Source organism: Oreochromis niloticus, linkage group LG6 (genome assembly GCF_001858045.2).
Source record: "Oreochromis niloticus isolate F11D_XX linkage group LG6, O_niloticus_UMD_NMBU, whole genome shotgun sequence".
NCBI lineage: Eukaryota > Metazoa > Chordata > Actinopteri > Cichliformes > Cichlidae > Oreochromis > Oreochromis niloticus.
In genome coordinates this window covers 2,569,962-2,591,586 of record NC_031971.2, presented here as the reverse complement: position 1 = coordinate 2,591,586, position 21,625 = coordinate 2,569,962, and the positions used below count along the sequence as shown (strand labels likewise).

Here is a 21,625-nt window from a genome sequence, read left to right as displayed (position 1 = left end):
GAGCTCATAACAAAGGCTGGTTTAATTGCATGACAAGAAATAAAGCATAATTTTGCAGTTTTGCTGCATCTAATTTCTTTTGTACTTTTCTATGGTTCATATAAGTCTTTTCCTTATACCCAGCATCTTTTAAAAATCATCAGATACTGTCTTTGTCTTGTGCAGTTTAATTTCAATTTATTCATTTATTTATTTTGTTTATTGCAGGAAAACAGCATGCTTTCTTTGTAGATGTAATTTAAGCATTCTGTTAAAAATGTTTTTTACTATAGAATAAAATTATGTATATATTTTTAATAATAACTTCTTAAAAATAACACTTAAGAGGTATGAGATAGGCATGTTAATTTCTCAGTTGAACATTCTCAACAAAATAAATTACACTAAATTCCAAAGAAAATTTTTGTTATTTATTTATAATGGCTGGAATTTTAACAAAGAATAAGAAAGCAAAATGTTGCATTAAAATCTTCTGAAGTGAAAAACTGAAAATATCACTCACATTTTTATTATATTATTTGGATACATTTATTTACCCAATCTCCATACATATATACACTCTATAATAACGAAGTTGTTGAGCTTTGAATTGTTGAGGTGGACGTGTGTGCATGCGACACCCTGTATAATATGTTTAATCCCACATTCTCTACCTGTGTGTCTGCCTAGCACCTCACGCCTTAGTACCTTTGGTTTATACAGCTGCCTTGCTGCATCCACGCACACACAGATGCGGTGTATGAGAAAATAATGAATTATTCTTTTGTCATAAGTCGCGCCCGAAAAAACATAGAGGGGTCATGTGTGATGAGTGGTGTAGTAGTTTAGCTCCGAATACATCCGTGGTCATGAAAGCGGGGAGTCTTTTATCAGTGGAAAAGAATGCAGAGAAACAGGGAGGGAAAGGCGTGTGTGTGTGTGTGTGTGTGTGTGTGTGTTGGTGGCAGTGGGAGTGTCCCTTCTTGGGCCCGCCTCCTCCTCTGCAAATCTACTCCACCAGCCTTCCAAATGCCGAGCTCTGCAGTCCCGCCCCTCCTACCGCTCGACCCAACACACACTCTGTTTTCTTCATTCTCCTTTTCAGCCAATCCCATTCTTCTCTCTGCTCCCTCTCGTCCTCTTGGCCCCGCCTCCCCCTCGCTCTCCCGGCAAGAGAGCTTGAAACTTACAGAAACGAAGCGGTGGAGAGAGAAAGAGCAGAGAGCGAGTTAGGCACGTCGGCACACACGTAACAGAAGTATCGGGAGCAGGCGAGGGTCGGCGGTTATACACGGTACCGAGACACGCAGAGTGATACGAGGAAAGACTAAAGGAGCAGAATTTTACGATTTCTTTATCTGGGAGAGAGAGAAGAGGAAAAAAGGTAGAGGGAAACGGGGGTGCTGGGTGTTCTTCAGTCTCCATCCCTTCCAGAGGTTGTATAGAACAAGAAGTCAGAGAGAAGACTGAGGCAGTCCCACCGACGGGGAAAGAGACAAGCAAGAGCAAACCCGAGAAAACCGGGCTCGAGCTTTTGGTGTCTCCAGAAACAGAGAAAAAAGCGAGAGAAGACAGTCGGAGGTACCCTGAAATTTCCCCTGGCAGCAGGGCGTCTCTCATGCGAACCTGAAAGGATTTATGGTTTTTGTGGAAGCGTTAACCCTTTAAGCAAGGCGAAACTGGAGTACTCCCACAGACAAGGTATGCGACCGAATTTATTTATTTATTTGTTTTCTTTTGCACGGTTTGCGCGTGTGTGTGCGCGCGCGTGCCTGTCACAGCGTTTGCTGTGTATAACTGTGTGTGCTCGTCTTTTGCAGTTGCCTGGTCTCCAGTCAGTCGCTTGCCATTCTGTAAATTCACTGACTGAATGTAAAGTCATCGGCAACACAAAGCAGCCAGTGTTTGCGCGCGCGCACGCGTGCGTGCTACTCTTTGTGTGTTTGAGCGTGTTCACATATCGCCAGAATGAGGCCTGATAGTTTGATTTCGTGAGGAGGTGACAAAACACATGAACACGGTGTAATTCGTGTGTTCGAGCTGCCTTTGCCTTTTCCCCTCCTGGCTGCTGTCTTTCTTGTGTTTGATGATATTTTATTTGCCGGCCTTTCTGTTTGTGCTTCTCGGTTTTTTTTAAATTGTGTGCCATACTTTTTTAGGCACTTAGGAAGCTAACCAATCAGGCAAGCGTTTTCAGGTAATAGGACGTACGACTTGTTAATAGGCACCAAAGTCATTTACTGTTATTTTATCCTCGTCACACACACACACACACACACACACACACAATCACAGACTTTTATAAACATGTCATGACTTAATCGTATCGTAAATATTTGCTTCAAGGTCTGTTTTTGATTTTGTGGCCGTTACATATTTCAGGAAATATAGATGGGTTAACCCAATCCGTGTGGTGGAGGACAAACTGATGTTTCTTTGTGCTGACTAATTTTCTTGTTCATTTTCATAAAGAAAATAAAAGTTGCCTGTATGTGATGGGAAAGTTCCCGTTACAGTAGAGGGCAACGTGAGGTTGTCTGATCTTGGTGTAAATTGATTAATTACGAATTGATCTAACAGGTTCTTCTGGATTCGTCCTTAATGTATGGACAGCTTGAATGAATTTACAGCCACAAGTTTTATTTTAGTCTTCAGAGGTCGAATCTATCCTGCAACCAGACTGGAATGTGACTTTGGATGGGAAGCTGCCAGCTCTCACAGTGATAGTTAAAAGTTCATTCCTTCTTATTTGATTTATTCTTTAATGCTTTTGAGTGTCATTATTTTAATCACAGGCTGGTGTGTATCTCTGCATCGCTATGGAACTACGAAACCGGGGTGATTTTAAGGTCGTTTTAAAAATGCCACTTTTCATATAAAACTTGCGTCGCTGCTGTTGTCTTCCTAAATGATACACTGCCAGTGTCGGTGAAGCGGAAATGTTTTTTTCCAGGCTTTGCTTGTGTTACTTTGTGTGTTCCTCACAGTGGCAGGAGTGTAATTGTCTTTAGTCAAAGTCAACCTAATATCTTCAGGTCAGTGGTTTTTCTTTCACCGCTCACTGAAGACAACAACACATCGCTTCTTTGTCGCTCACACACCGAGTTTTGTTCATGAACTCTGCCAGCATTCCTCCTCTTCAGTCCTGACTTTGTGTTTGGAGCTGATCTAAGCTGCAGCACAAAATACAGAGTGGAAATCAATGTAGGTTATAATGTCGTTCATTGCATAGCTTTTAAAATGTGTTTCATGTATATTTTTTTTATTGTGAGCATGATTCCAACCCTGCCTGTGTATATGCACACATTAAGAAATACCTGCAGTGCTTCATTTTAAACATTATGTGTGTATGTGTGCTGTATTATCTTCATAAGTTCTACTAGAATAGAATAGAATTCAACTTTATTGTCATTGCACATGCACAGGTACAGGGCAACGAAATGCAGTTTGCATCCATCCAGAAGTGCTAATATTTTCTGCTAACTTTATACGTATGGACAATGCATTAAGGATACTTTATCAGGCTTAATGATGCTTACATTTTTATTTTGTGAGTAAATGACAGAACAATTAACTTACATTGAAAAATCTGGTTTACACTTGTTTATACACGCTGTTTTGTCACCTTGACAATAACATTTAAACTACACACAATTCAGTGAAAGTGGACTCAACTCTGGGAAGTATCACCCGATCTGACTTGGCTTTATAACAGTGTTGGCAAAGGTGTGTGTGTGTGTGTGTGTGTGTGCATCCACTGGGTTGAGGTGAGGTTATGGTGGCTGGACTGGCTGCTGCTCAGACACAAAAAGAGGAGGGCTCTTGCTTTCTGTCTAATTGCTTCCAGAGACAAGATTTGCATTCCTGTCTCTCTTTCTCTCACTCTGGCAGTGTCTCGCTGCCTCCCTCCCCCTCTTCCCTTTACCTTTTCAATTGGAAACATAAGTTTGGAGACATTCCTGAAACATGCATGTGAAGCAAAAAAGGAAGTGGGTGATGGATTAAAGGAATTAACATGTCACTGTGAAATTAAATATGCTTAAAAATGACTGTGGATGGACGAATGATAAAGGCGGGCACAGGCTGTAGTAGAGAGAAGAACACATGCAACTGATTAAGAGTGGAGTGGGCCTATTGGGAATGATAACGCGCCAGAGAAAAAAATAAATAAATAAAAGAAATATACAACTGTATCATATCTTAATCAAATCATTTTGCATCTAAGGCTGATTGTAGCAGTGCATTCCTTTATCCGAAGATGCTCGAGCTGAAATAGCAATTTAAATCACCTTCTAATTTTACATCTTCCGTGTTTGTGCTGCGCTACATGCAGTTGTGTGTTTTGTGAGTGGGTGAGGATTTGAAAAGATTTTGATGATGTCATGAATAATGGCAAAAAACTAAAAAAGAGCTTTGGTAAATCATTTCATCAAGACTTCTTGTGTGTTGGACTAATAAGAGTTTACTGCATATATTTGACATGCGTATCAAGGTAAGGTTACGGCTTAGGTTTTCTTTTTCCTTATTCTCTGGAATGTTTGAGTGAATTAGGAGGACTACGGGTTTGAGACCAACCACTGGGAGAGACAATGCACTCAGTCAAGCAGCACAGACAGCTGCAGCATTCCACTGGTGGTTACATTAATAGGAAAAGCGCCTAAAAGGTCTTTTCATTTATTTTGCAAGTTTTTCATTGTGTTATCTCACTTGTTGAGATGCTTATACAAAGTACTTGTTTGCACATATAAAACACAAGTTGATAATTATTGCTGTCACAAAGGCTGAATTACTTTGTGTTATGACAACTGTACTGCAAAAACAAAGGAGGCGTATTTGAATAGATGTGAATCCTTGAATTTCTTCTTTTTTAGTCTTTTTTAACAGGTTTTTTTTCTAACAATTGAATGAAATGAACAACTTCTTTTGAAGTGTTTTGTAACAAAGTAGTAAATTATGTATTTTAATTTTTTTGATCTGTCATTATCTCTTATCTCATGTTGAGAGCCTTCTTATTTTTCATCATCAAGAAAATACGAGGTTTCATAGGTGGTGCTCTTCTAAGGGCAAATTGATGGTTCTGTAGGTACGTTCGTGTTTCACCCTGCAGAGCTGTGTCTTTGTTTCAGTGTTTCCAGTGAAGAGGGCTTTTTTCTCTGCAGGCTTTATCAGATTATAATAGATGTATTTGCAGATTAAGGGGACAGAGTGTGTGACGGACTGACCGCTGGGGCAGACAATGCAACCAGCCAAGCATTATATGACCTGCTGGGGCGCACACACATGCATGCACACAGAGGAATTCAGCTTCCTGCAGATACGTACACATTCAGATGTGCACTCTTGCATGCACTTCATGAACACATACATTGTCCTCACCCGTACTGTGTCTCTAGTCCAGGACAAAAAAGGCTGTGAGTGTGTGCGTGTGTGTGAGCCACGGGATGAGAGAGTGATAGGGATAAATGAAGGAGACGAGTAGGAATGAGAAGTTCAGGAGAGTTAAGTTCCTGAAGTTGTGTGTATACACACACAATGTGCACTCATTCTATTGTCTCTCTATCACTCTCTCCATAAATAGAGCACTATCTCCTAGCAACAAGGCCTTTTAGAGAGATATGTGAGATAGATTGTCTATGATATAGGGGTTTGTGCGCGTGCGTGTGTGTGTGTGTGTGTGTGTGTGTGTGTGTGTGTGTGTGCAAAGCTCGAAAAAATAATGAAAGTCATCAGAAGAAGGGCACATACTATGAAATCCAAGTTAAGGAATGAAGGTGAGATAGTAGCCTGCACTTCCAAGTATGTGTGTGTGTGTGTGTGTGTGTGTGTGTGTGTGTGTGTGTGTGTGTGACAGTAGTAATTTTCCTGATGGACTGCATTACTCTAGATGGGGCTACTACTCAGAAAATAAAAGTTTCAATTACTGCTAAAGTGCCTCAGACTGCCACACCTGCACATGCACAGTGATGTATTGTATAACATTATTCGTTTGTTATGCGCACACGAGCAGACACTAGGATTTACAATAGTTCTCATATAACACTCACTAGGGGACACATAATGGTCTGGCTCATTCATATTATTTTGACCATATTTTTCCTTGTTTTATTATTTTTCATTACATGCAAAGATGTGGGCCTACAGGGCCAAGGGCCACAGCAATAACAGCAGTCTGGAAGTTGGGAGAAATATTCAGTCTCAGCTGCAACATGAAACAATGAAACACTAATTCATAATAAAGAAAGTGACGTGGCGCTGGTAATTAGGCTTTCTGTAACAGAATGGGCCAACAAAGGATGTCACAGCTACTCAAGCTGTTTTTATATATAATAGTAAAAAGAATATGTCACTTAGTTTGTCACAGGTAAATGGCTTGGGCAGTATACATGCCACAAATGGATGATATTGTTGTTCTTATCTAATAGGTGAATGAGTGAAGATGAAAAAGCGAGATGTAGAATCACATCAGAGAAGAGAAGAAGATTCAGAGTAGTTTACACAAGGTTAAGAGAAAAACAAGGCTGAGTGATGAGGTGTATACTGACTGTTCCTTATCAGAGACCCAGTCCAGATGGTGTGCAAACAGCACCTCTTTACTTCATCCTCACCCCACCCCCCACCCCTCCACAGTATGCAGGAAGACGTGACCTGAACTCTACAATATAAACTGTACCGGCTTTGATAGAAAAGCTGCCTGTGACAGTGATAAAACCTTTATCCAAAGTGCAGCACTCACTGCATCACTGTCAGGTGGAAGCTTTACCTTATATCACGGTGCCACTGCTAACCATCACACACCACACTGCTGTAGAGGAACAAGTGATACAGATGGATGTTAGAAATAGTAAGTTGCATTAGGGTCAAGCCCCTGTCATAATGACAACAGGAAATATTAGTGGTGGTGGTGGTGGGGGGGCAGAGTACACTGTGAACAGGTCACCAGCCTATCACAGGGCTAACACAGAGACACAGACAAATACTCAGTTCAGACCTCAGCCTGCATATGTAATAACATTTTTCCCTCCTTTAATACTTTTGTCACCTTTAAGCAACAGAAACCAGCATGAACAGCATATATGCATATAAGATGCCACATCTTATATGCAGCACATATATGAATTCAAGTCATTGCCGGAGCAGTAACAAGTGTCAGGGCAGCAGAAGATCCCAGAACAACGGACAAGAAACTGATAAGGAACATGTCTTTAATTAAAAACTAGCATTGTAAGGGGGACCTGGTGTTTTAGTGTGCAGGATGAAACTCTCAGCCCTTCTCAGTAACTTTTATAAAACAAAAACAGTCTCATGTGAACGCGTGGATTCACACACACACTTAGAGGCGACGCACAGGAGCCCTCCATCATTCCTTTCAGGTCTTATCTTGCTTCTCTGGGAAATGAAGACTGAATGAAATGAAGACAGACGATGTGATGGTAATATGAACCATGAGAACCTGGTGTGTGTGTGTGTGTGTGTGTGTGTGTGTGTGTGTGTGTGTGTGTGTGTGAGTGAGTGAGTAAGTGAGAGGGAGGCAATTCATTTCTGTTGTTGCACTGCTGCACTGTGTCATAAGCATCCTGCAGGGAGCCGTTTCTCCTCTTTTGTTTATGCTGAAACCAAATAGATGAAAAAACTGTGACAGGTAATCTGCTGATGTTATTGTTCATGTAAAGCATTTCATTGCTTCAGCTACAATCAGTAACAATGTACCATGTTTGTTTTTTCTCAGCCATTTGACTGTGAAAATTACTACTGTGATAATGATTATGGGTAAATTCAAAAGCAGTTGTGTTTTTTGTGTATGTGTAAATTGCAGTGTTAGCTCAGTACGGGAGGGCGATTTGGACGGCTCGTGGTGTCATTTGTCAGATGGACAGATAGGTGGACTCAAAAGCTCAGTAACACTCTTCAATCCTTACAGGCTCGTGTGCCTTGAGGCTTTTGCTCACTTTGTTAACTCGCCAGTTTCTTTTCTCTTGAGCCCCCCACCCCCCGCAACTTGCGCACGCACACACGCACACACACACACACACACACACACACAGCCGATTCTCAGTCAATCTTTGCTAAAATACTGTGAAGGCGTTAACAAAATTGTGAAAATTACAGCATGTCTTATTTATACCATTTTGCAAGAACCATGTCTGTTTTATATCTAATGTGACTTTAAATTCAAAAGTGGTGCAGTCTAGGGTCTGTCTTTGCTTGGATATATAGATATTTTTTGTGAACAGAAAAGTTTCACAGGGATTCAAGTTTTGCAGATAACGTAGTCAGGATGGTTTATGGAAGTGAGTGAAAGGATCAGAACCAGAATACTTTATTTATCCATTGCTCCAAGACAGCAGCAGTAACAGACTGAACTATTTAAATAATACAATATGTTACAGAGTTTACACATTTAAGAAATAGCAGATATGTATGCAAATCGCTCAAATATTAAGAACATTACAGAGGTGATGGGTGAACAATGATCTCAGTAATTAATAGAAACTTAATTTTCCATGACTGTTATATTTATTTGTTTCACTGTGCAGTAAGCACCAATATTTGTTAAACCGCCAAAAGTTCTGTGTGTTCTTTCTTTATTCATTGTCAGTAAATCCCCTCCTGGGGATAAAAAAAGTGAACTCCACACTGAGTGAGAAGGGGTTAAACAACTGGAAAACCTCAGAGATTCATTTAGTGAAGAAAAGAAAGTACACACACACACACACACACACACACACACACTTGCTTGCTTAACCCGTATCCTCTTTGTAGGCTGATCTGCCTCCCCCTCCTGCCACTCCCTCATGCTCCTTCAAACCTTTGCCTCCCTCAGTCTGCTCCTTTGTTGGGAGGTGTCAGGGGCAAGGCGAGGTCGCTACCCCAACACACCATGGGGTCAGTTTACAGGAAGTGTGTGTGTGTGTCGGTGTGGCCTTGACCTTTGTTGACATAAGTGCTTGTTTTATTAATGCAGTGTTGTGGTGGTCTCATGTCGCTTGTAAAACACGGGTGCGCACACACACACACACACACACAGCAACCACTGCATGCTGGTTTGAGACAGAAGGCTACTGTGTGTGTGTGTGTGTGTGTGTGTGTGTGTGTGTGTGTGAGAGAGAGAGTGTGTGTCTTTACCTTTTATCAGTGTTGCTTTGTCAGCAATGAGTATATGTGGTGTTAGTCATCTCCTCCATCGCTCTGTTTCTGTTTTTCTGTTCACTGATTAGTTTTTTGTTGGCTCACGAACTATTATGTATGATAAACTGATGAAATATTATAGCACATACACAGAAAAAGAAATAGATTTAGTAAAACTGATAAACAGTGAAGTGTGACTGGATTTAAAGCTGCGCTGCCACTTCTTTTCAAACCGTAGATTAATCAAATCCTTTGGTGTGTCATCTGTTTTATTTTGTCTGTCTTCTTTCTTGGACATAAACTTGAGTTTCTACCATTTAAAGCTTCTCAAATGGGTCATGGAGGTCTAATGTATGAATTTTATTAAAGGTGGATTATGAAAAAAACATAATACAAAAACATTTTTGATCTGATAAAGTGAAATGAAATGTGAATCGTATGTTTTAATAACAAATGTTCATTATGTGCACGATGATTATCTGAAGTTTAAATGTCAGCTGCCTTTCCACAGTCAGGGAGTAACACACGCTAAAAGCAGCTTAAAAATGGAGTCCACCAATTACTGATAAATAACCATCCCACCTGTCTATGAGCTTTATTAGCTTTATGAAAACTTTTAAAAACACCAACTCGTGGGAAGTCCAAACTCTGACCCTTTACTGTAAGATATATTACTGATCAGATGAACACATAGAAGTATGAGAACCAGTGGATTCACGCAGTAAGCTGATCAGCTTAAAAGACTGATAACTCACACATGAACTATAATGGCAACAGAACTCTACAAAAATTATCTTATTTCATTATCTTATTTGCACACCTTAAATCTGTTAATTGAACAAATGCAGAGACTCTTGTGAAGTTAGGGCTGCTACTGACAGACACCAGCCATCATGCTAATAATTTGAACATTTACCACCAATGTTGTCCTGGTGCTGGAAGCATCAAGGATCAGTGCACAGCGTAATGCACCATGTGGCAGTAGGGGACTCGACATCAATTTTACTACTGCTTGAGCAATCAAATTGCTGTAACTAATTAACTGTCATTTTAGCATTGACTTGATATTCACACATGAACACTTAAAATGTTTTCATATTAGCAGTAAATGGTGTACGGAGGAGTCTTTTGTGTTTCAGGGGATGACATCAAGTCCTTATTTACCACCAATTTAAGAAGAATATTTTTGCACATATTGTTTAAAAGGAATAAAAATGGAGATCAGCAGAAAAAAGGTGCTTGAACTTCAATGTGCTATATTGGATTTGGGCCCTATAAAAGTGTTGCTGTTATTCTGGCTTTTCAGAAGTTATGTTGAAATTATTCAGGTTTTTACATATCACAACAACTATCAACAGTTGCCTCAAAGAGCTTTTTTGCTGGTGAAATGCAATCTCATTGTACCACTGTGTTACTGTCTGTATTCAACATTATGTTTGATTGCACTTTGCAAGCAGAATTGACTTCACTGTCAGCTAGGTCTCTCCATTTACCTTCAGCCCTTTCTGCAATATACGTAGAGTATGACGGCGTAGGCAGCTGCTTCACAGATGCAGGGTCGGTTGGACTCTTCACTCTGCCTGGAAACACTCAGCCCAATAGGCCTATGATAGCCACCATTCTCACACTCAAGAACTGTACAGCACGCCAAAAGTGACATCACATTCACCGGCTTATCATGCACCTTTGTGTTTTTGGAACCACATGCGGGTGCCAGTCCTGCCAGATTGAAGACAGGAGTTGATAGTATTGGTTTATTTTGCCAGTTTAATGACAGCATAGAAACCCAAGAGATTTACAGATTATACAGAGATAGATGGTGGAACAGTTTGAAAAGATTTGGCTTTCTGGCAACAACTGTTTTAAACCTTGTTTTGCTCTTTTAGTCACAATCTGGTCTATAAGTGATGATGTATGAACCCTCCTTCCAGGTCCAAACTAGTCTGAGTTTATTAAGGCTGTTGTGTTTTTAACATGTTTTAATGCTTTGTATCTTGTTTTATTTAATCTGAACAAGCCCATAAAAAAACAGTGATCACTGTCGTCCTCTCTCGGTTTTTATCACCACTGTTCATTTTAAAGCTCAGTTTTTAAAACCTTACGATGTAACTACAGCCCAGCCCATGCAGCAGTATATTAATGACTAACCTGGTATTGTGGATGGATTATCTCAGTTGTTCTCCTGACTGAAGTTTGGTCCGTTTACAGCATCCTGCCATGTGATTGCATTTGTCCCTAACCATCGGGAACCCTCACGTTAACTTTTATCGAGTGGAAAAAAGTTAGCGTTCATCCTCCAGCTTCACTGTTTATGCTATGCTAACATAGCTGTGTCGCTAGCAGTCACGTAGCACATCATTATATACCAGCTAGCCCAACTTCAGTAACCCTACAAACGTCACTGCTGTTTAGTTTTCTGTCTTCATTTATTTTGGAAGTGATAGCAGAGCTGTACGTTTGAATTTTTTCAGAAATCTCTCAGTCAGAACATGCTATATCATGCTTAGGTGGAAACTAGCGAGCTAACTTCCTGCTAACTTCTAACTCCGTTAAACGTCATAAATTCTGTTTTCATGGATGCCTGGATGTTAAACTTAATAGTTACACCTGGTAAAGCAGCAACGCTGATCATTTTATTACAGATGAAAGACTTTAGACAGTTTGTAACTGTCAGCGATGCCGCAGTGTTTGATTGATTTTAAGACCAGAACTTTAGGACCCCGAAACGGCTAATGACGTCAGACTTAGAGACCAGGTGGCGGTGGAACCCAGAACCCTTGGAGCACTAGTGGAGCTGCTGGAAATAGAACGGACAACCTCAGTTTAAGACAGTCGAAAACAAAATAGGCAGTGGGCCGCTAATATGCATACCAACTCCAAAGACCCCTTAAAAGGTCATATTTCTGCTTTAAAGGTCTTCCCCTGCAGATACACACATGCCAGTGGTAATAGAGATACTCTCACACTAAGGCTATGCTTGAACACTGTTTTGCTACAGATCAACCTTGTTTTTTTATTTCACAATTTTTCTAATGCTAAAGCTTTTTATAGTTTCATATTTGATGATTCAAATGTGATATTGTATGTTTGGCAGCATACTGCACGAGCACCTAACCTATCTGAGCATGCTTGTTAAGTGTGGAAGTGTCATGGCGGATTTCATAAAGAGAGTTCTTTGATGGTAGTTACTTTAACTTGTACGTCTGGCTGTGATGATGTGTTATCAGTGCAAATTGCTTTTGAATTGTTTGCATTTGTCTTTGTATAAACACGTCCCCCTACTGAAGCATAAGACGTGTTGCAGCTCTTCTGCAGTCTTTTGTAATTACAGTAAGGAATAAAAGTAAAAACACTTCTCTGCGTTCTTGTTCTTTACACAAACAAAGCAGTATTGTTTAAGTACAATCAACTGCAAATGTTACCTTGGGCAATAACAGGTGCTTTAGCATGCTCCTAAAATAAACCAACAAAGGACCATATGATTATTTCATTTCAGTGTTAGTTGCCCTCTAAAACCTGTATTAATCTAAAATTGTAGCTTTGTCAAGGTTACAGTTAGTTTCTTTTACCTGTAGCATAATTTTAAATCATGTACTCATCCTGAGTCTGGATTTAAGGGCTTCCTCCTCATTTGTTTGTTTTAGCTGGGGCTCTCATCTCTTTTTGCCTTTGTTTGTGCTTTGGAAGCAACCATACTGCAGGATTAAGAGCTTTTGAATGGTAACAGTGCTGTGGCATCCAATTATCCATAATTTTAGGGTCAGTAACAGTGTTGTTCAGGACCAGTGTGCATCTACCTAAGGCTTCCAAAAAGTGGGATTTTGAAAGTAGCAAACAGCAGTATATCAGGACGACTTCTTTCTCCTCGGTGCATGCTGATGGTAGCATTGTGCTGTGACAAACAGATGTGGTGAAGAGCACAAACAGCCAACCAGACCAAAGAAAGTGCACAAACCATGTTTCCTTTATCTTGCTAGGATTCCTGTTGTTCACAGTCTGCATCTTCTTGTCTATGAGCTCACTAACAGCTGGCATGATGTCATCAATGCCAGAAAATAGTCCAAAACCTATTTTCTCTCTATTTACCTTGGTATGTGTGTGTGTGTGTGTGTGTGTGTGTGTGTGGATGAATGCATGTACAACATATGTGTCTGTGGTTGGTGTGCCCACTCATTGCGGTTAATGAGAGGGCTTTTGCTGGTGAGGCCAGCAAAAGTCAACCAATTAAGCTGACTTCCATGTGTAGCATAACATTCCCTGCCCACTCACAGTTTCAAAAATGCACACACACACACACACACACACACACACACACACTCTAACTTTTCTCAGTCTATTTTCCCCTCTTTTTAATTACATCGTCTCAGACAGATTTATTTAATTTATGCATTTCATTTGACTATACATGCAGAACAGTGGATACAGCTTGACTACAGTCTCAGAGTATAATTACATTTTCTCTTTTGGATAGAAACAGAGATAGTGGAGAAACCACTGCGCTAATAGCACTGTATAACTTCTCTCAGGGATCACGTTCTTTACCATCACATCCAAGCTAAAATACGTGTACAGTTGTGTGTACCTGGCACACTCTGTCTGCTAGTCATTACTTGTCTTTACGGTTTGGCCTGCTGTCTGGGTAAGCTGTCAGTGTCAGGTGAGACGCGTCCATGTCTGTTTACTCTGGCTACAGAACTCAGTGTGCAATGAGTCCAGTATGAGTCCATGAGTCTGATGACGGTGATACTGAGAGGAGCTGCTGTTTTTGCATACGACACACATATGACTACTATACTACATATGACTAGAACTTTCTTTGAAGTGGGTGTAACATTGTTGGACGGACAGTTAGCCAATAAACTCAGCAAATGATGTGAATATATAATCAAATTGTTTATCAGAGGGAAAGTATGGCGTAGGGCTAACATGAGCTGGCATACAGTTAGTTTACAGCTGTTGGTCTTGTTTAGCTGGCTCGTTGACAGCTGTCTGTAGACAGGAGGGTCACAGGCTAATGCGCTGACAGTAAGTAATTCTGACATCATCTTCAGTTTGGGAGATGAGGCTTGAGATAAGGAAGAGGAAGATGATGCTTTTCATCTGAGGCCAGTCGTGCTGCTTTTCTTTGAGTTCAAACTTTTTGGGTGAAAGGACCCCTCGTCAGATGACAAAAAAGTGTCTAAAGGTGCGATGTGAAGCCATTAGGCAGAGAGGACATGTCTAAATGTCTTGATTTTGATGAGAGTTTTTCTTTCCTGTTTGTGAATAAAGTCAAACAAACTGGTTCATACATCTCTGTTGGCTGCTGGCTGTTTTGCTTTGTCCTTCAGCAACACCACTGTGAAACCCTTGTTACTAAGTTTACTTTTTTTCTTCAAAGGTAAGAAGTGATTGTAAATATGGAAGTTATCACACTGGTGGTCCAGTGTAGGAAGTTTTCTTCTCCTGTCTTGATCTTTTTGTATCGTTTCAATTTTCACATTCGAGGGGTTTAACAAAAAACAGCAAACAACCCAGTGGAGTCAGCTTAGCTCCTGCTGTTAAATAGATTCACATTATATCATCAGATATTCTTGTTTTTTGTTTTTAGGACAGAAATGTTGTAAATGATATAAATCCACCAAATTCCAAGAGTAACAATAGAAATTTGCTCCATTGAGAATATAAAAAACCCCAATGAAACTATGACGTGAGGAGCCTTTTAAAGTGGTTTTAAAATCATCCTTTATTTGAAGAAATGTGAAGTAATGTGACACAGACACCAGTCTATGAAGTCATAGCAGGACATTTGTTTTTCAGCAGTCTGCATTTTCTGCATCTCACTGAGGCACTTAGAACCATTTTCTGAAATGCAGTTGGTGCGTGTGCAACCACAAGGCCTCCGTGCTTACATACTTATTTTTCTGAGCACCTTGGACACACACATGCACACAGACATACACACACACAGTGGAAAATATATTAGATGGGAAGACGTGCACAAAGGCATAGTATAAAAGAGAAAAGGACTTGGAGAGGGAGAGAGGGGAGTGATTGAAGAGAACAAAGGAGAAAGGTTGAGCAACAGGGGAAGAGAAAAAGACAGAGAGGGCGGAAACAGATTATTGACCTAAATCACAGCAGCGTCCCTCTCAGGTACATTAGTGTGTCTGCATGTGTGTGCATCTTTGTCCTCCTGAGCGCACGAAGGTGTGTCGGGTATGTGGGACAGCAAACAAATATGTGTACGCACATAATACAGTTCAAATTTGGTTTGTGTACTGCAGCCACCATATTGCAGCGTAAACAAAAGCTGTGTGTAGTGCATGCATTTTGTGTGTTTATGTCAGATCACTAAGCGTTGCAATAAGCAGTGTGTGTATAAGTGAAAACGGTGTGTTGTTGTCACTGACTGGTACCAGACTCACTATTCGTTTAATCTAATTGTTAAAATTTTAATTGATGCCCAGTGCTGGTCTAATTATCTTATCTTATATAACCCCTCGTTCTCGTGCGAACACCTTTCAAGGTCTTTAACACAGCTTATCGTACAAGAGTAACATAATCTTACTCATCCTTCCATTTGCTTACAATTGCGTTCTTGTCCATCACCACATCAGACGAAGAGCCTCACACCTCTGCTTCATCGGTTTCCCTCCAGGCAATCCACGAAACCCAAACACTCTGAACGTCATGGCGGCGCCGGCCATCATGGGAAACTTTCTAGCAGTTTTCTCACCAGCCGACAACCCGGTCTCCCACGTAGATCCATCCAGTCATCTTCTCTCTGCTAAATCCGGTTATGTAGTAACTCCGGCCGCTTGCCACCTCTGCGAAATTCAGCAACATCACAGCTCCACTCACGTTGCTCTGAAACAGGCCCACAGGCCAGGCGAGTTAGCCGGAAAGCCAGTGCTGGACTCAGAAGGCACGCTGTTGCCAGGTAATTCACAAATTGCTGTTTCATCTGACTACAGCTTGCTTTGCTGCCTGGGCAATAAAACAACAGTGATAATTGCCTCAAAATGACTTTTCTTCAAGAACATGTGACAATATAAAGTCAAGAGATGGAACATGAATGAAACTCATTCCATTCATGTTTTGGCAGATAGTACAAAAGCACAATGCCAGTAGCAGCATGCCGAACCAAACGTGTGGCTGTGATAGAGTTACAGCTACGTCACATTAACCTAGCCTGACACCCCAATAGAGTTTTGTGAAAAGAAGTGTCAGGGGAATTCAGTAGTGTGGAGATAATACACCACAAAAGCTTTTTTATGAAGTCCCATCCATGCAGAGCTAGACTGTCCAGACACTTTCTCCTGTGCCGTGCAGCAGAACGTGAGGACAGACAGAGATATCACAACAGCCTGCTTTACTGGAGGAACAGATGAACATTAGGGCTGCACAATTAATCGTTAGAAAATCGCGATCTCAATTCATACTTATGTGCGATCTCATTTCCAAATGACAACGATTTAAAAAAAAAAAAAGATGACGATTATACCGCATTGTGATCCGGGACATAATCTGCATGAAAACAAGCGCTCACTCTTCCTGCTCAACAAATGACAAGGGCGGAGCCGCAGGGTAAAAACAACGGAGAGCACGTGAGAGATGACGAAGCTGTAAAGGCCAAGAAAGTGACAGGAGAAAATCCGTCCCGGTCAACCACCCAAACATCAATAACGGGAACCTTATACAGCGCTTCCCCATACACGTCGAACTCCCGCAGGCACAAAGAAATTACGGAGGCGATCACTTATCACCTGACTAAAGATATGGCTCCCATCAACACTGTGCAAAACGAGGGATTTAGGAAAATGATCAACACCCTAGACAAACGCTACACAGCGCCGTCCCGCAACTATTTTTCAAATGTTGCACTACCTGCTCTATACACGCAGTGTCGAGCAACGGTGGAGACGGAATTACAAGCAGTACAACATTTTGCGGCAACCACAAAATGTGAGACATTTATTGTTTTTATGTTTATTTATTGTTTTTATGTTCAGTCTCAACTGTTACGAAGTTGATGTGCAGTTAATAAGTGCAATAAATATTTATACTGGAAAAGAAAATCGTGAGAGAATCGTGATCTCAATTCTGAGCAAAAAAATCGTGATTCTCATTTTCTGCAAAATCGTGCAGCCCTAATGAACATGCTGGATTTGTGCGGCTGATTCCTTGCCAACAATATGAAATGGGTTCATTCTCTACAAAAGGAAATGATACAATCTAATTCTTAGAGATTTTATTTTCTATTAAGCTTACTCCTCCTTCTGACTGCATTACTTATTCAGAACTGACCAAATAAATTTGTTGCTGTTCTTTTGACTGTTCAGAATTCAATTTTCAGTTCAGTGTAATACATACGTTTATATGTAACCATCGATTATGTCTGTTAGTATCAATTATCCCATTGATTAATAATATGAAATACTTTTGTCTTATTAATGAGCAATAATAAATACACAAAGGAGAAAAAAAAACACAGGTCTTTCAAAATGAACTGCTCTTTGGTTTCTATTTTTGAAAGTTTAACCCAACCACCCTTTGATTGTACATTTGTGTCATATTAAATTTAAATTTTTAAAGAAAACATTTTCTTAAATACAAAAATATATAAATACTATCAGTACTTTGTGACCGTGTTTTATCTCCTGGATGCGACAGCTTTGTATGGGCAGAAATCTGTGCCATCAGAAACTGAATTTGAATAAGTTAATTTGAATTTGAATTGCTTGGATTGAATCTGAATTGTAACTTGAATAAATGCTTTTACAAACTGAATATGAATTAGTCTAATTTGAAATTCAATTTATTGTTTTGAAAATGATCATCACTAAATTGAAATTGAATTTTATATTTTGAAAATGAATTCATTTGCTTTGAAACTGTATTTTATCCTTTATCCTGCAACAACATGGGAATAAAGCAGCTGTGATAGAATACAGCATTAATGAATCAATGGTACAGAAGTGGAGGAAGCAAGAAGAATGAGTTGAATAAAGTTTGATTTATCTGACTGCACCTTATGGTCCGAAAAATACGTATTTGGCTTTTTTATTTGGCACACTGCAGTTTAATGTTGCAAAGCACCTCTTTTTTAACTTCAGTGGATATTATACATGGTTATGCTCAGGATGTGTCAGCCCATTTCTACTGGAAATGCCTTTTGGTTAAACTTTCAGCAAGGAATTTGCATTTGCACTGTTAAATTTTTATATAGCTTTAATGCACATAAAAAACAGCTGCTTGTTTAAGTGAAAATAAATGGATGGGAGGGGGTTGCGCTAGTAAAGTTGTGGGGTTGTATTTTGTCTCGCAGAAATTATATCCTCAGTTATATCGTTATCGCAAATTTTCAAATCTATATCGTGATATATATTTTTGGCCATATCGCCCTGCTCTACTCACCGCTGTTCGCTTCGTTACGCGGTGTCCTCGGGATCCCCATACATTTGTTTGCCATACACCTACAGGTCATTTTTTGACCCGAGGACCACACAGGGGTTAAACACGGTGTCAGATTGAGTTCACTTCTGGAAGCTTCCGTCGGTGTAAAACAAACGGTGGTGGCTGCCAGTGTGTTGTCGGTGTTTCTGTTTAAGTCTGTGTGGGGCCTCATGTTGTCAGACTTTGTGTTCACACGCGTCTCATAAATACGTTTGTATTACAGGTCAGATTTTAGTCGCACACGTGGGTGAACCGCTCGCGTTCGCATTTCCATGGTGACAGTGGCGCGTTGCACACCATTACACGAAGCATCGGAGCAAAGAATTAGTGCAGAGCCGTGTATGTTTGTACATTATATTTATGATTGACATCCTCTGACAGAAAACACGTTTGGAGTAAAAAGGAAGCTGTAAGCAGAAACAGACAGCATCCAGCCCGGCCCTAATTCATATTTATTCTGTGAAGCACAAAACTAAGAATTTAGAAAATAAGAAATAAAAGCAAAGGAAGCAGGAAAACCAAACAGCCGGTCTGCTGTAAACAGTATTTCGTTCTCAATATTCACCTCCTCTGTACTCTCCTCCCTCGCATACACAGACTGTTCACCAGACAGTGGTAACACAGATAAACAACAATGCTTTTAAAAATATACCGTTCTGTTCTGTACACGTGCATCTGAAACGTTGTGTTACTCTTTAATGAGCAATCAGAGTTTGTGGTCATACGTGTGTGTCAGCAAGAGTACCTGACAGATGTTGTGATGAAAGATCAGAAGGAGAGAAAGAGAGACAGTTTACTGCAAAAAGAAATAAAAGGAAGCAGTAGAGCAGAGAAAGGTGTGACACGTCCTGCTGACTGCAGCGTGAGGCCACTAAAGTAGTCATGTGCAGAAAGACGTCATCTGAGAAACGAACAAAAGACATCAAATATTATCCAGTATGCAGAATTTGACATCACCAGCCTGACGTCTGAGCCGGCTTGTTTCAGATGATAGCGCTGTGTGAATTGCAGAAACTGTTGCTGCTATTTAAAAACCCCATCCGTGTTCCCCTACACTTTTTAAGCAGTGCTGTTTCATTTAAATGCTAGATGAAAACAAACAAACAATAAAAAAAACTGAAAGAAAATGGAAAGAAAAACACATTTGTTTACTTTTGGCTAATTACTGCGACTCTTGTCTTTCTGTTATAAACAAGCGTTCCTCCATCTATTTACAGAGCAGCAAACCTGCTGTCTGCTTTCTATCAGTAAGATTGTAGCAGACAGCATGACATCACTCGTATCCTGCTTGTCTTTACCAGATCATGGCGCACTGATTTTCCAATATTACTGATCACTTTTAAAATAAGCTTTGATCTGGCTACAAGCTGCAGTGCACAAATGTTTACTCCTTATGAGATTATGAGACAATTTATTAGGTAGGTCTTGGCTATTCCAAAATCAAGGCTTAAATCTAAAGGTGACCATGCTTTCCCCCATTGGGAGTCCTCTCTTCTCCATTGGCCAGCCTGTGAACATGTCATGTATCCGTTTTTAATTGGATCAAATCAAATACAATGTCTTCCTCTTCCTGTTTCTTAAGCATTATTCTGTTTCATTTAGATGTAAACTGCTTCCTTAGCAAGTGCTGTATAAATAAAGTTGCATTACACCGTTTTCCTCACGTGTGCACAAGTGTTAAATGTTTTTGGTTTGATGTTACCAATGTTTCACATCTGATCGCTCACAGCTCTTTCAGAGGTGTTGCAGAGTCCATGCCATTTTAAGCATCGCATAAAGAACCAACAGCATAGTGGTGAGGGGTGATAATGTTTTGGTTCATCAGCAGAGAGTGTCCAGTCAGCTCATGCTTTGGGAGTGGCTGCACGATGTCAGTGTGGGTTGTCAGGACTCATCTGTACATACTGGAAGAGCAAACAATGACCTGAATGCTGTGCAGAGCTGCAGACCGGGCTGTGGAAGCGTCTGATTAATTTATTCATTTCTGGACCTCTAAAATCTCAGGCCAGTTTTCTGATATTTTCATCTCAAAGCTCAAGTGCCTCAGCAAATTAGAAACAACAGCAGTGACATGGGAACCTCCTGCAAACATATCTGACAGCTTTATAGCTGTGCTTCAGCAAGGATTATGTCAATTGTCCATCTCTGCCAGCTCTGGAAGCCAAATTGCTTGTAAGTAGAAGAATCCTGAAGCAGTGCCAAGATCATTTGAACCAGTTGCCATGTTTTTACCTGTTTGTCTAGCTGCTGCAGTTCTGTCCAGTTTAGAAGGGACAGTTATTATAATGAATGTATTTATCGTTAACTTTATCACTGATTGAAATTTAGAAGGCCATCTTTATTTGAAATGTCAGGTGTGGGGAGTCAGATAGAATCGGCGGAGCTGGAGGCTTACACAGCTGAGATCAAGATGAAAAAGAAAGACATTTTTTCTCTCTGTGTCAGTCATCACTGTTTCTCCCCATCAGTCTGAACAAGCACATCCGTGTAGCTGCTAGGCTCACTGAGCACAGTTCCCAGGAAACGGAGGAGAAATGATGGAAGGACAGTCAAGCAGAGACAAGAGAGATGGCGGCTGTGAGAAAAAGCATGAGAACGGGAGAATCGGAGAGAGCAGTTCAACCACCAGATCGGGATCAGATTTTAATCCCTCAATTAGGCCGAGTGAATAGAGCGATGTTCCTTGATGCCCTCCGCTCACCCTCTGCGTCCAGCTCGGTTTAGCTTTTCTTCTCTCTCCTTCATTAGCTCTGTGCAGCATGGACCCAGGAAACCTCGTATTTTCCTTTAATTTGTCACATGCTGTGAAAGAGTATTTTCCTTCTTAACGGGTTACATTACAGTGCAAGCAATGACAGAGGAAGACATGGGGCTAGGGATAAGTGAGAAGTGAGCATTACCAAAGATTTTGTCAGTGTTGTCTATCCATAAAACAGACATCTGTATAGAGAACTACATATCCTCAACAGAGAAAGAAGACAGCGTACCACAAAGACAAAGATTTGTGTCTGAGTTTGATGTGACATATCTCCAACACATAGGAAGAGAAAGGAGCACAGCTGCTCCTGATCGTCTAACCATC

At 40.5% G+C, this 21,625-nt stretch overlaps 1 protein-coding gene across 11 annotated transcripts in view; it reads left to right on the top strand.

Annotated features, from left to right (window-relative positions):
• The window catches only part of tenm3 (teneurin transmembrane protein 3), an 869,227-nt gene that overhangs the window by 659,418 nt on the left and 188,184 nt on the right, over window positions 1–21,625 (top strand). The window contains exon 1 of one of the 11 annotated variants that reach the window (XM_019360461.2): window positions 1,165–1,680. The exons of the other annotated variants lie outside the window; for them this stretch is intronic. The gene's annotated coding sequence lies outside the window, so the exon portion shown is untranslated. Of the gene's footprint in view, window positions 1–1,164; window positions 1,681–21,625 lie in introns of those variants that run through there. 11 annotated transcript variants of the gene reach the window in all.